This window comes from Opisthocomus hoazin, chromosome 2 (assembly GCF_030867145.1).
Source record: "Opisthocomus hoazin isolate bOpiHoa1 chromosome 2, bOpiHoa1.hap1, whole genome shotgun sequence".
NCBI lineage: Eukaryota > Metazoa > Chordata > Aves > Opisthocomiformes > Opisthocomidae > Opisthocomus > Opisthocomus hoazin.
In genome coordinates, this window is record NC_134415.1 from 86,596,364 (window position 1) to 86,608,334 (window position 11,971).

An 11,971-nucleotide genomic window follows, 5' to 3' on the forward strand; every position below is an offset into this window, starting at 1 on the left:
CTACCATATTCTAGAAAACCTCTCTGACAATAGTTTTTCTCATTAGCTAAAAGCTATCTCAGTTCTGTGTTTCCCAGGGAAGGCTTTAAATTGTGTCCTTTATGATTTCTTTTCCTTTACTTTAGGGGCTTTTCTTCACAAGAAGTATAACTCATTTTAAGAAAATATACTCATAATTTTTTCTGAACATTTAATATGTTGTATTAGGAGCCTCCTCAGAGGAAAGAAGAAGTCTATCTTCATTAGCCACTAAATATGAAGTGGGGAAATTAAAACATTCGGATGTCATGTCAGCTATATATACTGTCTTCTATGATGTCACATTTGATTTTCTTTTTTTATGACTTTGACAGCATCATATTAAAAATTTGATTGCATAATGACAATACAGGCTTTGAATTATTCAGCTTATGAGTGCACTGTTACAGGAAGACTATTTTGCATTTCTTGCCATTTCTGAAAAACTGACATTTAAAAAAATGTAAAAGGAAAGGGAAAATGATTGCTAATAACTAATTAATAACTCAAGCTTGGCGAAGGTAACCTCATTTTGATAGAATATCACACAAATTAAAACCAGGTTAACTATAACACACAACGTATTTCAAAAGTCACTTGAAACATAATTCTCAGGGTGACATTTTGGCCCTGGTGAAATCGCTGGCAAGACTCCAATTCAGTTTCAGTGGAGCCAGAACTTCCTCCTAACCAAAGAAAACCCATGTATTTCCAATCTGGTTTTACCAACTATCTGTCAGAATGCTTGTGGTACTTCATTTAATTAGTTTTACCCATCCCTTCTTTTAGAATACACTCCATCTATTGATGCTTACTGAATTCAATGAGGCATTTTCCGTTCGAATCCCATGAGGGAGCCAGATCCTTAAAGTGGGTAATTTTTGCAATAGTCTTTCAGGTTTTATACTGTGTATTTTCCTATGATGACTAGGTTCTGCCAGCTTTCTTTTTTTGTTCCATTTTACCTCTGTCTAAGGTTAAGTAAGTGCAATCTGTTGGTTCATTTGTATCAAATAACTTCAGCTGTAACCGTTTTCAGAGTGACCAAATTTGTGTTTTCTTCATTACAATTTAAGCTTATTTTTAAATCACTAAGGTTATTTTTAAATCACTAAAGTTGGAAACATCTGCTCTCCAGCTTGATTAAACTCAGCGAGTCCTTTCATATCAGAACCATAAAACAAATAATGCCATTTTAAGAAACACGCTATTCCCACCACCTAAAATCAAATTTTAGTGGTATCAGATATGAAAATGTCATTCAAAGTCAAACCCTTTTTCCAGTAAACATGACTATTATTTAACTATTTGGTCCCAATAAAACTGCCCCTAGCTATACATGTATTATTCATTCTCACAAGAATTATTTCAGCTGAGCTGTCTGGGCAGGTGAGAACTATAAGTTTGAGTACAGCTCAGAAGGACAAAGCGTGGAATTTTCCATATGAGACATGAAATAAATCCTTCCAGCTATAGCAATGGGGAAAAGTACAAATGATCTTTTCACATCCTGGTTCCTCAAAAATGGTTAGCAGAGATGTCTTGGATTCTGCTCAGAGCAGTGCCTGGGGAGAATCTCGTACTGGCTTAGCTGGGATCAGAATCACAACCACAGTTATACCAAAAAATGTGCTTGTATTCCTTCTGAAATCTCTGAGTTTTATTCAAGAGTTTAATTTGTCATTAAAAATACATATTTTTCTTTTCTTTATCTCTATTCTAACATCCCTCTGTTCAAATTCAAAGATGACAAGAGAGACTGTTTTCACTATAAACAACGAAAATTAGTTAGGGATCACTTGCACTACATCATTTCAGTTCACCTGTTTAACCTGAATCTAACCTGTTTCAACATATGAATCATCCTGGGACAGCATTTTTTCATCCTTAAATGAAAGGTTACACACTCGTGTTGCTTTCCTGCTGATAACCCAAACTTATTTGAAAATGTACAATTCAAAACAAGATATCGCAATTCAATAACATGTTATCCTGCAATAGCAATATCAGTCTGCAAATCTTCTGCTGGAAATAAAAATGCGGGAGCTTCCAGGACAAAACCTTTCTGTCCTTACCATTTACTGCTCAGTCTCTACTCAGGCAAACTCCAGTTAAAGACCACAAATGGTACCTATACAAGTGCAGAGTAAAAACTGAAAAATAATATAGCCCTCTACCAATTTCATGTGTTTTTAACTTCCATCCTCATCAAAGCCTTCACTGTTTAAACACTGTTCCCAGAAAACACTACTGACTAAACCGAAGTCAGGATCAGAGCATTTTCCTTACAACTGTTTGTGGTGTGACTGAGAACAGGCTGATCATTACAGGTGACAGCGAAACTTCTTTCCATAATAACCTTTAAATCCTAACGTCTCAGACTGCCACCAGCAGTGGCAGTTAAGATGTGATGAAACCTTTCTGATGAGACTCTCACAGATTCCTCCGATCCCTAGAAGAAAACTCCTCACCCCGTAAATTGTACAGAAAAGCTAACTCTACACAACTACAAGCTTTCTCTTCCCACAAATTGTGCATTACTCGTATGCAGAACCGCTTGAATCCCCTCTACCCAGTGTAATGCAGGACTAAGCAGTCCTCTGCGAGAAAGACGACTAGGAAACGGCATAAGTGAAACACACAAAAAAACCCCACAATGCAAAAACCAAGCAAAAACTGCAACAAAATTTAACAAAAAGCAGGAATTGTAGAGAAAAAAAAAAAAAAAAAGATGTTTTCCCCCAGCCTCCCAGTCTTAAGTGTTATCACAGCACCAGCTTCTGGAGAAGGGAGTGAAGATTTAGCGTGAATCTTCTATCCATACTTGTTGGCTATTTGGCAAAGAGGAAAGAGGTTGCTCTTCCCCCCCCCCCCACCCCCCCCCCCCCCTTTTATTTAATAGGCAGTTTCCAGGTCTTTAACATTACTCCGAGACAGAGATGCTAAATAAAAGAAAGAAGGTGGAAGCGCTGCTGCCATAACAACCCTTCGACAGGGAACTATTGGGATGCAGGATACGGATAGTTACTACACTACCTACAACCAACCCTGTGCATCATGACACGTAAAAACCAGAACAGGCTTTTCAGCCCCATCATCCCGTCGCCTGCGCTCTCGGCTCCGAGCAGCGAAAGCAAGACGAGCGCTGACTTCTCCCACCACCACCTCGAGCTTTACTTCGTTAATTATTTGGGGGGGGGGGGGGGGGGGGGGGGGGGTTGGCAGAAAAGTCCATTGGAGCGCTCAGTCCTGCTCGGAGCCGACCCCGTCCCCTGCGGCCGCCTCCCGGGAAGGGCCGAGCTCCGCTGCACCCGACCAGCGCGGCAGCCCCGGGAGGGGGGACCGGGACCCTCCACTGCCACCCTCCTGGGGGCGACTCCGGAGAAGCCGCCAACTCTGCCAAGCCGGGTCCACCCTACCTTTAAATAGCCCTTTGAAAAAGTTAAGGCGCTGCCCCCTCCCCCGAGCCGCCCCGGGCATGCGGGGTGGGGGGACAGGATGGGAGGGGAGGGGGAGTTCAAGGGGCTCCTGGCCCCGGTTGGGGAGCGGTGTTGTCCGGGTGTCTGTGTGTGCGTCTGTGCATGTGCGAGACCCCCGTGAGAGTGGGCAGCGGTGCCCGGGAGGGGCAGCGGGGCGGGAGCCCCTTCCCCCGCAGCCCCCGCCGGGCCCCCCTGGGGACACCCCTGTTGCCCCGCGGACCTTCCGCCCCCGCGGGGACGGCGCAAGCCCGGGCCGGGACCCTCCGCTCCCCCGGCGGCGGGCGGGAGCGCGGTGCCACCTCCCGCGACCCCCCCACTCCCCCGGCGCTCATCCCCGGGGCCGCTCCGGGGTTGGGGGGGGGGGATGCACGGCAGGTGCCGTTTCGGGGTGGGGGTGCAGGCCCCGGTGACTCACCCGTCCGAGGCGGGGGCTGCGGGTGTGGCGGCGGCGGCGCTGCCCCCGGGGCGCGGGGGGCGGCGGGGTAGGAGAAGCAGCGGGCGCGGGAGCAGGGGGGAGCGGCGGGGCCCGGGCAGCTCCTGGGCGCGCTCTCGCTGCCCATCCCCGGCGCCGCCGCCGCCGCCGCCGGAGGAGGATGCGAGGGAGAGTCAGCCCCGGGCGCGAGCACGCGCGGGGGGGGGGGGGCGGGGAACGGCGCGGGGGCGCGCAGCGGAGGGTGAGCAGCCGGGAAGAGCGGGCGCTCGCTCCCGCAGCCCTCCGCCGGCCCTCGGCCCTTCATCCCTTCGCCCCTCAGCCCTCATTTCCTCCTTCTTCCATCCCTCCATCCCGCGTCCTCCCGTCCCTCCATCCTTCGCCCCTCCATCTTTCCACCCGTCCATCCGTTAACCCTCCATCCGCCCACCCGTTATCCCTCCGCCCCTCATCCATCCATCCATCCATCCATCCATCCATCCATCCATCCATCCATCTATCCATCCGTCCATCCCGCCATCCCTTCGTCCCTGCGCCCCCCCGGCCAAGGAGCCGCGGTCCCCTCCGCGCCTTCCCCCCCAATCCCCCTCCGCAGGGTGGCCCCGGAGCCCCCCGGGGCACGCAGGCAGCGCCGGTGGGCGCGGGCGCGCTGCTGCTCCGCCAGCGCGTCCCCGCGGCCCCGTCCCCGGGAAGTGCGACCTGCTCCTCTGAAGGGCAGGAGGTCCCCAGCCCCCCCACCCCCGAGGGGAAAAACGCTGGTAGCCCTTGCCTGTCCTGCTCCTCCCTTTTCTGTCTTGTTTTCCCACCCGGCAGGAGAAAACAAAACCGCGCTGTGGTAGGGGGAAAGGGCGGTAAACGGGGGGAGAACGTATCGGTAATCATCGACTGCATGAGAAATAAACCATACGCTGGAGCAGTTCTTAAAAGAGGTCTTTCAAGCCTGCTCGTGAAACCTAAGCGACTTTCTGGATGTTTATTTAGGATCAAGAGTAATTATTTTAACATTACAAATAAAAGAAACAACAGCTCAAAGTGCGTTGTGGAAACAGGAGCCCTGCAAATCAAGCACGTCAAATAAACAAGCAGACCAAACGCTGGCAATCAACTCCTCACCCTTCCTCTGAACTCCCCCCGCATCATACAACGTTGATAAACGGCTGCAAGTACGTTTGGGGAAAAGGTAGAGCGCTGATGAGTACACGGCACTATTTATTGGAGCGCATTAGGAGGCTTACCTGTCAAGCAGTTGTTTCAGGGGTTCATCTGCGCGTTTCTCGTCAGCCCTCCAAGGAGACAATTTACTAGATGCTCGACGCAGACATATGATTCCCTGGTGTCGGTGTCTCTGTCTTAGACGTTTCTGAGTGGCTTGTGGATTATTAACTTACTACGCTCTTCTGCTCTGCCTTGTACCAAGAGCCGTGCAGGTATCAACAGCTCCCGCTTGTGAAGCCGGGGAAGGGAGAGATTGGGTAGATCTCCATGTAGTTCCACATTTCAGACTGCTGATTTGCTGTAAGGGCTACGGTTGCTTAGAGAATTATTATGGTCTTCTAACAGGTTTATTCCAAAAGAGAGGCCTGACCCAAAGTTTACTACAGGCAATACGAATATTTCTATAACCGTGGTGGGAACTGATTCAAACCGTGGTTGCTCACTGTTGGCGTGAAGGTATTTCTGAGTGCCACCATTCTAGTAAGAGCTGGTAAGAACTAGTAAGAACTCCGTGGGAAAAAGAAAAAATACTACTATGTGCATCTTTTTCATAAAACTGTCGAAAGAAGGTCAGGGACCTGCTTCTGCTACCCTGCAGCTACTGGCAAAAAAATGTGCTAGAAGGTAGATCACAGCCCCTGGCTAGAGGATGTCTTCCAGTCTCCACATGCTCAACCAAGGCACCAAATAAAGTAGGCAAGGGGAGGGAAAGAGGGGACACTGCAGAATTATTAGGTCCAGTTTTGGGCATCTGTAAAGCCCAGGACTCAGTGTCTCACTTTGAGCCACTGCTGCTCACGAGGAAATTCTCAACAAATTAATCTTTCAGTGTTTTTCTCTTCTCTGGTCTCAGTCCTGGGATTAAATCTGAAAACCCCTTTAACTGTTATTTTCCCCGTGTTCATAGCCCTCCTCATCCCTCTTCTGCCTTCTCCGGCAAGGGCTCTAGGCTATTAAGAGAGATGGAAGTAGTCAGGGAAGGGAAACTGGGCAGTTGGAGAGATTTGGGCTCTGCATAAATAATGACATCTTTGAGTGAGAACTTATCCAGTGTGAGTGTCACTGAAATTGGCTTGTATTTTTTTAATATAGTTAATACAGGGTTTTAGTATAGGTTTTTTGTATACTTAATGCAGCTTTTCACACAGTTAATTGTTTTTTCCCCCTTCTTGCTCTGTAGTTGCTGATGAACAGCTCCAATAAGGAGAACGGGGCCCAGCGTAGCAGTAGTTAGAGCGATTCCTGAGAAACAGAAGACTGAGGGAAAATTTCTCTGGGATTCAGAACACCAGATGAACCACTGAGGTCCTGTCTGTCGTCAGAGGAATGACTTCAGCTCTCTCCTAGCTTTGACTACAAATTTTGTCTGCATCAAAGCAAGTACATACATGCCCACAGAAAATTTTTCCTTCACCGAAACAGTTTATTTTTAAATTTGTCAGTTTTTCAGGAAATTACAGTACTCGCTGCAGATTCTTGCAGATTCTTGCATGCTCTTTATGTAAGTGTACAAGTATTTATGTTCATGTACAAGGATTTTTATCAAGATTTTCTGTTTTGAAATTATATCAGCATTATTCATTATGAACAACACAAACATTAACCCTTACATTTCGGAGCCGTTGTGAACCGGTTTATTCTTAGATATGAGGTTATATTCTTCTGTAAAACCTTTGTGCAAAAGCGGTAAACATTTTTTTCTCATTGGAAAGAAAGTGTAAGCCTTTTGTGATCATACCTTTGCTACATAAATTGCTTTTGCAAAAGCTGGCTGCTGAGCTAGCTACCTTCCACTGGAAATAAGCGTATGTTGTTTTCTGAAGATTCAAAAATATTTTCAGAGAGCACTGTTTGAGAAAAGGTTTCATTCACATCATAGAATACATATGGATATTAATAGATGATCTAAAAGTAAAAAAATTATAGATAGAGACCAATTTTTTTTAAGTAAGTTGTTGAGAAGTTTGAAAGAAACAGAACAAAATCACAAAAATAAACCAAAATGCAACAATCCCGTCCCCAAACAGCTCACTGACCTTAAAAATAGATCTTTATCAAAATCATGTAAAAAAAGATGAGGACTTATTTTTTACCTAACATGGTCTGAACATCTATGTCAGCCATGCTTTTAAAGTAAACACTTACTAAAAACTGACATGCAGTACTGAAACATGTGCTATGCCGCTGATGTTGTTCCCATCAAGTTCGTCCCACCAGTGTTCGCGGGGGCAGGGCTTCTCTTCTCATCCACATTCATTTTAGAGGACCCAGAACTCGTGCTCATGGGAGTCCTGCGTGCATTTTCCTATCTGTAATTGATTGTTGGCTTGAGGGTTAACTGCATCATTTAAAAATCTATCATCCTTTGGCTTGCTGTTCTTGATGTTTATTAGCTATGGCTTGCCTTAAACTTGGCCCTGTTTCCACAGCTGGGCTGACTAATGCCGGTACCTGGTGCTGTGCAATCAGCCTTAATGACCTTGATGAGTGCAGTGGCCCGTTGCAGTTTGCAGGGCTGTGGGATGAGGAGCAGGATCCCAGATCTGGGCAGGAACTGTGCTGTACAGTGAGACCTCATTTCAGGCTGAGGTTTTCGATAGGATTAAGATGGAAAAATAGCATAAAATGCTGTTAATATTTGAATTTGAGAAATAAATACATGGTCTCAGTTTTTACTTTCTATGGCAAGTTGATTACACTTAACTGATATCTAAGTGGTTTAAGTCTCTGTTCTTAGGCACATTTCTAGCATCTGCTAATGCCTTTATTGTAGAGAAAATAACATAAAACACTTATTAAAATATATTCTATATGGAAAGGTAGCTAGTGGGCTTCGTTATAGCTTTGATCTGTTGACAGAATATTTTATTTGCTCAATATGTTTATCAAGGAAAAAAAAGATGAAGTGAGATGAAGTAATCTGTGGCAAACTAGGATGGGTTTGGTTTTTTTGTGTGTGTGTTTGTGCAAAGTGCCATTTTTATTGAGTAAGGCTCTTCGCTAGACAGCAGTTTCACATAATACAGCACAATCAGATTTAAAACTTAAAATTAAATGCCTTTGTACTATGGCTCATAGGACTGATCCTGGAAAAGTGTTTTGCTTTAACAGGCCTGGATACAGCAAGGTCCTCATTCATGAATGCAAACTGGTCTGGAGTACCCCTGTTTATAAAAGAGACTTGCTTTGCTGCATCCAAGCCTCAGTTGCCAGTGAGCACAATGGACAGATGTGGAAAGTACAACTTCTCTAGTTAAGACTTTCTGTCACGAATTTCTTAAAAAATTTGATCGTCTTCTCATACCAAACACAAAGAACTTTGGAGGTAAGCTTATATCAGCTGTGTGAGAGAAGAAATGAAATACAGTTACCCATTTTCCATTACAGGAACAATTTAGGAGGGGGAAGATATCATCAGAAACCAAATATATAGGCTCTGGTATAACTTTCTTCCTATTTTAATCAAATGCAAATGGGACAAATAATTGAACTAGGGAACTTCAATATACTTTCAGATTCTCATAATACTCAGTAAATCTTTACACTTCTACTCTCCAATGAGATTCTTGAGTAAATAATAATGACTTTGGCCTCTTGGATAAATGAAGATGGATGTACTGAGAAAAATCTATTTAGGGATTTCTCCTGCCTTGACTCCTATCTTTTGTGCTAGGGTTATATCATTGATACTTCATATATATTCCAGCAGCGGTGTACTAAAATGAAGCTTAATGCAGGAAAAAAGGATCATAAACACATCAACAGCTTTGTTTCTTTAATAATTCAATATTAAATCTGGTCATTTTGGAAACAAAGAATGTACCAATTTCGTTGAACATTGGCTAGCAGTGCCAAGCCAATACAGCTAAACTGCAAACTCAGTTTTGTGTATCATCAACTGAATTGTTCAGTAAGGGCCATGTCTTCACCAGCAATGGTTTAAAGGCATTCCTACAGTAGCATACCACAGCTGCAATTGTTTCATAGTAAGGATGCAGCTTATCTTGTGAAAGCTATATATTGCATACTTTATATGATTATCTTCGAGTTAAGCTAAATAGCTAAATGAGTTAAACTACTAAAAGCTCTGGGGTTTTTTGATTTTTTTTTTTTTTAATGCAAGTGGGCTTATAACAGGAACTTCTGGAAGACATTTTCATATCAGCGTCTCACAAAGATATGCCAGTAGAAGTCTACAATAGAGGCATACCTTACTTTCAGATTGATACAGATGGCAGAATATTGGAAATAAAGAAAATATCCGAGGTCCCAGTTTGCCTGGAAATTTTTACTGCTAACACTGAGAGGAATAGAAAGACACTCTTCATGTTAGACCCCAGACCTGTTGAGCAGAGCCTACAGTTACAAAAATGAATATGTTTTCTATTTGAAACACGGTTCTGTATACATGATATCAAACTAATGGAGACAAGCAAAGCATTAAACTCCAAAAAGTAACCCTTTTTAAAGTGTCATTTAAGGGATGTATTAGGCTTTAGAAGTCTTTTCACCTGTGTGAGAGTTAATTCTCCGTTCTGAGTATTTTTTCTTCAGTATCCATTACAACCCTTAATGATTGATTATAGATGCCTTTCTTGTTTTTTGAGCTCCTCTCTAACATTCCTAACTTCATTCTTTTGTCCAGAAGGGCTATAAGCTGTTTGGAGTCACAAACCATTTTTGTTCTCACATTTTACAATATGTAGAACAACAGTGTCAAGGTTCACTCGTATGGTTCCAAATAACAGCTAGCAATGATCATATATCTGCTCCAAGTCCTGTATTCACATAGGATGGACAGCTGGGAGATGTGAAAAACCTCAAACTCCTTTGATGTTAGAAAAATATGCAACAGAGTGGGGAGTATGTGTATGCAGACAAGCCAAAGTTAGTAGTCCACAGAGGGATTTGAGAAGCTGCCTTTGTACTGACTGCAGGCAATGTGGTGAAAAAAGCCACTTGGTGCTTCGGAAATTTCCACCTCAAGCATGTGTACAGTCAAAGGTTTTCATTCCAGTTGATGATAAATTAATGTTCAAATCTTCATTTGCAAATTTGCAGAGCAAGCAGGAGAATATTTTGAAATGTGTATGCGGGTTGAAATTAAATATATAAAATCATTCATATCCTTTGTGAATCATTAGAGAAACAATAGTCACAAAATTCACTAGTATCTAACAGATTCAAACTTCTAAGAAAGTATATTTGGAAAAGTTTGATGATTTTGGTGAGGGCAAGATTGAAGAACAAGTAGGACAGTGATTACTATTGCTGATATAAGGTTCCACCTGAGTAAAATCCATCCAGTAATTAATATATTCTCTGAGTATAGACAAACTCCAGAACTCCACTTGTGCAGCAATGAGTGGCATTCCTCAGGGGTCGGTATTGGGACCAGTGTTGTTTAACATCTTGGTCAGAGCCATGGACAGTGAGTGGGATTGAGTGCACCATCAGCAAGTTTGACAATGACATCAAGCTCTGTGATGCAGTCAACACACTGGAGGGAAGGGATGCCATCCAGCGGGACCTCGACAGTCTTGAAAGGTGGGCCCATGCAAACCTCATGAAGGTCAACAAGGCCAAGTGCAAGGTCCTTCACGTGGGTCAGGGCAAGCCCAAGTACACATACAGGCTGGGTGGAGAATGGATTGAGAGCAGCCCTGAGGAGAGGACTTGGGGGTGCTGGTTGACGAGAAACTCAACATGACCCAGCAATGTGTGCTCACAGCACAGAAGCCCGACTGTATCCTGGGCTGCATCAAGAGAACCGTGTCCAGCAGGTCGAGGGAGGTCATTCTTTCCCTCTACTCTGCTCTGGTGAGACCCCACCTGGAGTCTTGCATCCAGCTCTGGGGCCCCCAACATAGGAAGGACATGGACCTGTTGGAGCAGGTCCAGAGGAGGGCCACAAAAATGGTCAGAGGGCTGGAATATCTCTCCTGTGAGGACAGGCTGAGAGAGTTGGGGCAGTTCAGCCTGGAGAAGGCTCCAGGGAGACCTTAGCGCAGCCTTCCAGTACCTGAAGACAGCCTACAAGAAAGATGGAGAGGGATTTTTCACAAGGGTGTGTAGGGATATGACAAGGGGTAATGGCTTTGAACTCAAAGAGGGTGGATTTAGATTAGATATAAGGAAGAAATTCTTCACCATGAGGGTGGTGAGACACTGGCACAGGTTGCCCAGAGAGGTGGTAGGTGCCCCATCCCTGGAAGCATTCAAGACCAGGTTGTTTGGGGCGCTGAGCAACCTGAACTAGTTAAAGATGTCCCTGCTCATGGCAGGAGGGTTGGAACTAGGTAATCTTTAAGGTCTCTTCCAACCCAAACCATTTCATGTTTCTATGATTCAGAACATGATTAATAACACTGGATGTCAATATTCACAAAATCCTCTTTAATTCACTCTTCTGAGAAAACATTTAGTGGAAATCTAGCAGCTCTTACTAAGTCCAAAACCAGAAGATTAATTGGAATATTCCAGATTACAGTCAGAAAGGCAGTATTAAAATATGTTAGTAATTTAATCTGAGGCATGAATCATGGTAAAGTGCTATAAATTGGTTTAAGATTCTTTGTTAGTACTGAGATTTTAAATATTTTAAAATAAAAAAGGTACGAATTTCAGTAATTACTGTTGTGACTGTGATGGTCTAGGGTCATCAGAGAGACAAGGTCTGAGGAGAGAGAAAATATCTCTTTCAAAACTAGCTGATGGATTTGGAAAAGAAGCAGTACTCCCATCCCCCCTCCAGTTTACTACCTCCCCTTTATTTGATGAAATTGATATATAAGTACTATGTCTGATGAATCTGAATCATGTGACTGCA

General features: G+C 44.1%; 1 protein-coding gene across 2 annotated transcripts in view; it reads right to left on the minus strand.

The window, feature by feature from the left end:
- FUT9 (fucosyltransferase 9) overlaps positions 1 to 4,037 on the minus strand; it is a 119,831-nt gene extending 115,794 nt beyond the window's left edge. The window contains exon 1 of one of the 2 annotated variants that reach the window (XM_075414346.1): positions 3,913 to 4,037. The gene's annotated coding sequence lies outside the window, so the exon portion shown is untranslated. The remainder of the gene's footprint in view (positions 1 to 3,912) is intronic. The other variant, XM_075414347.1, reaches the window with a different exon arrangement.
- Positions 4,038 to 11,971: the final 7,934 nt, after the last annotated feature.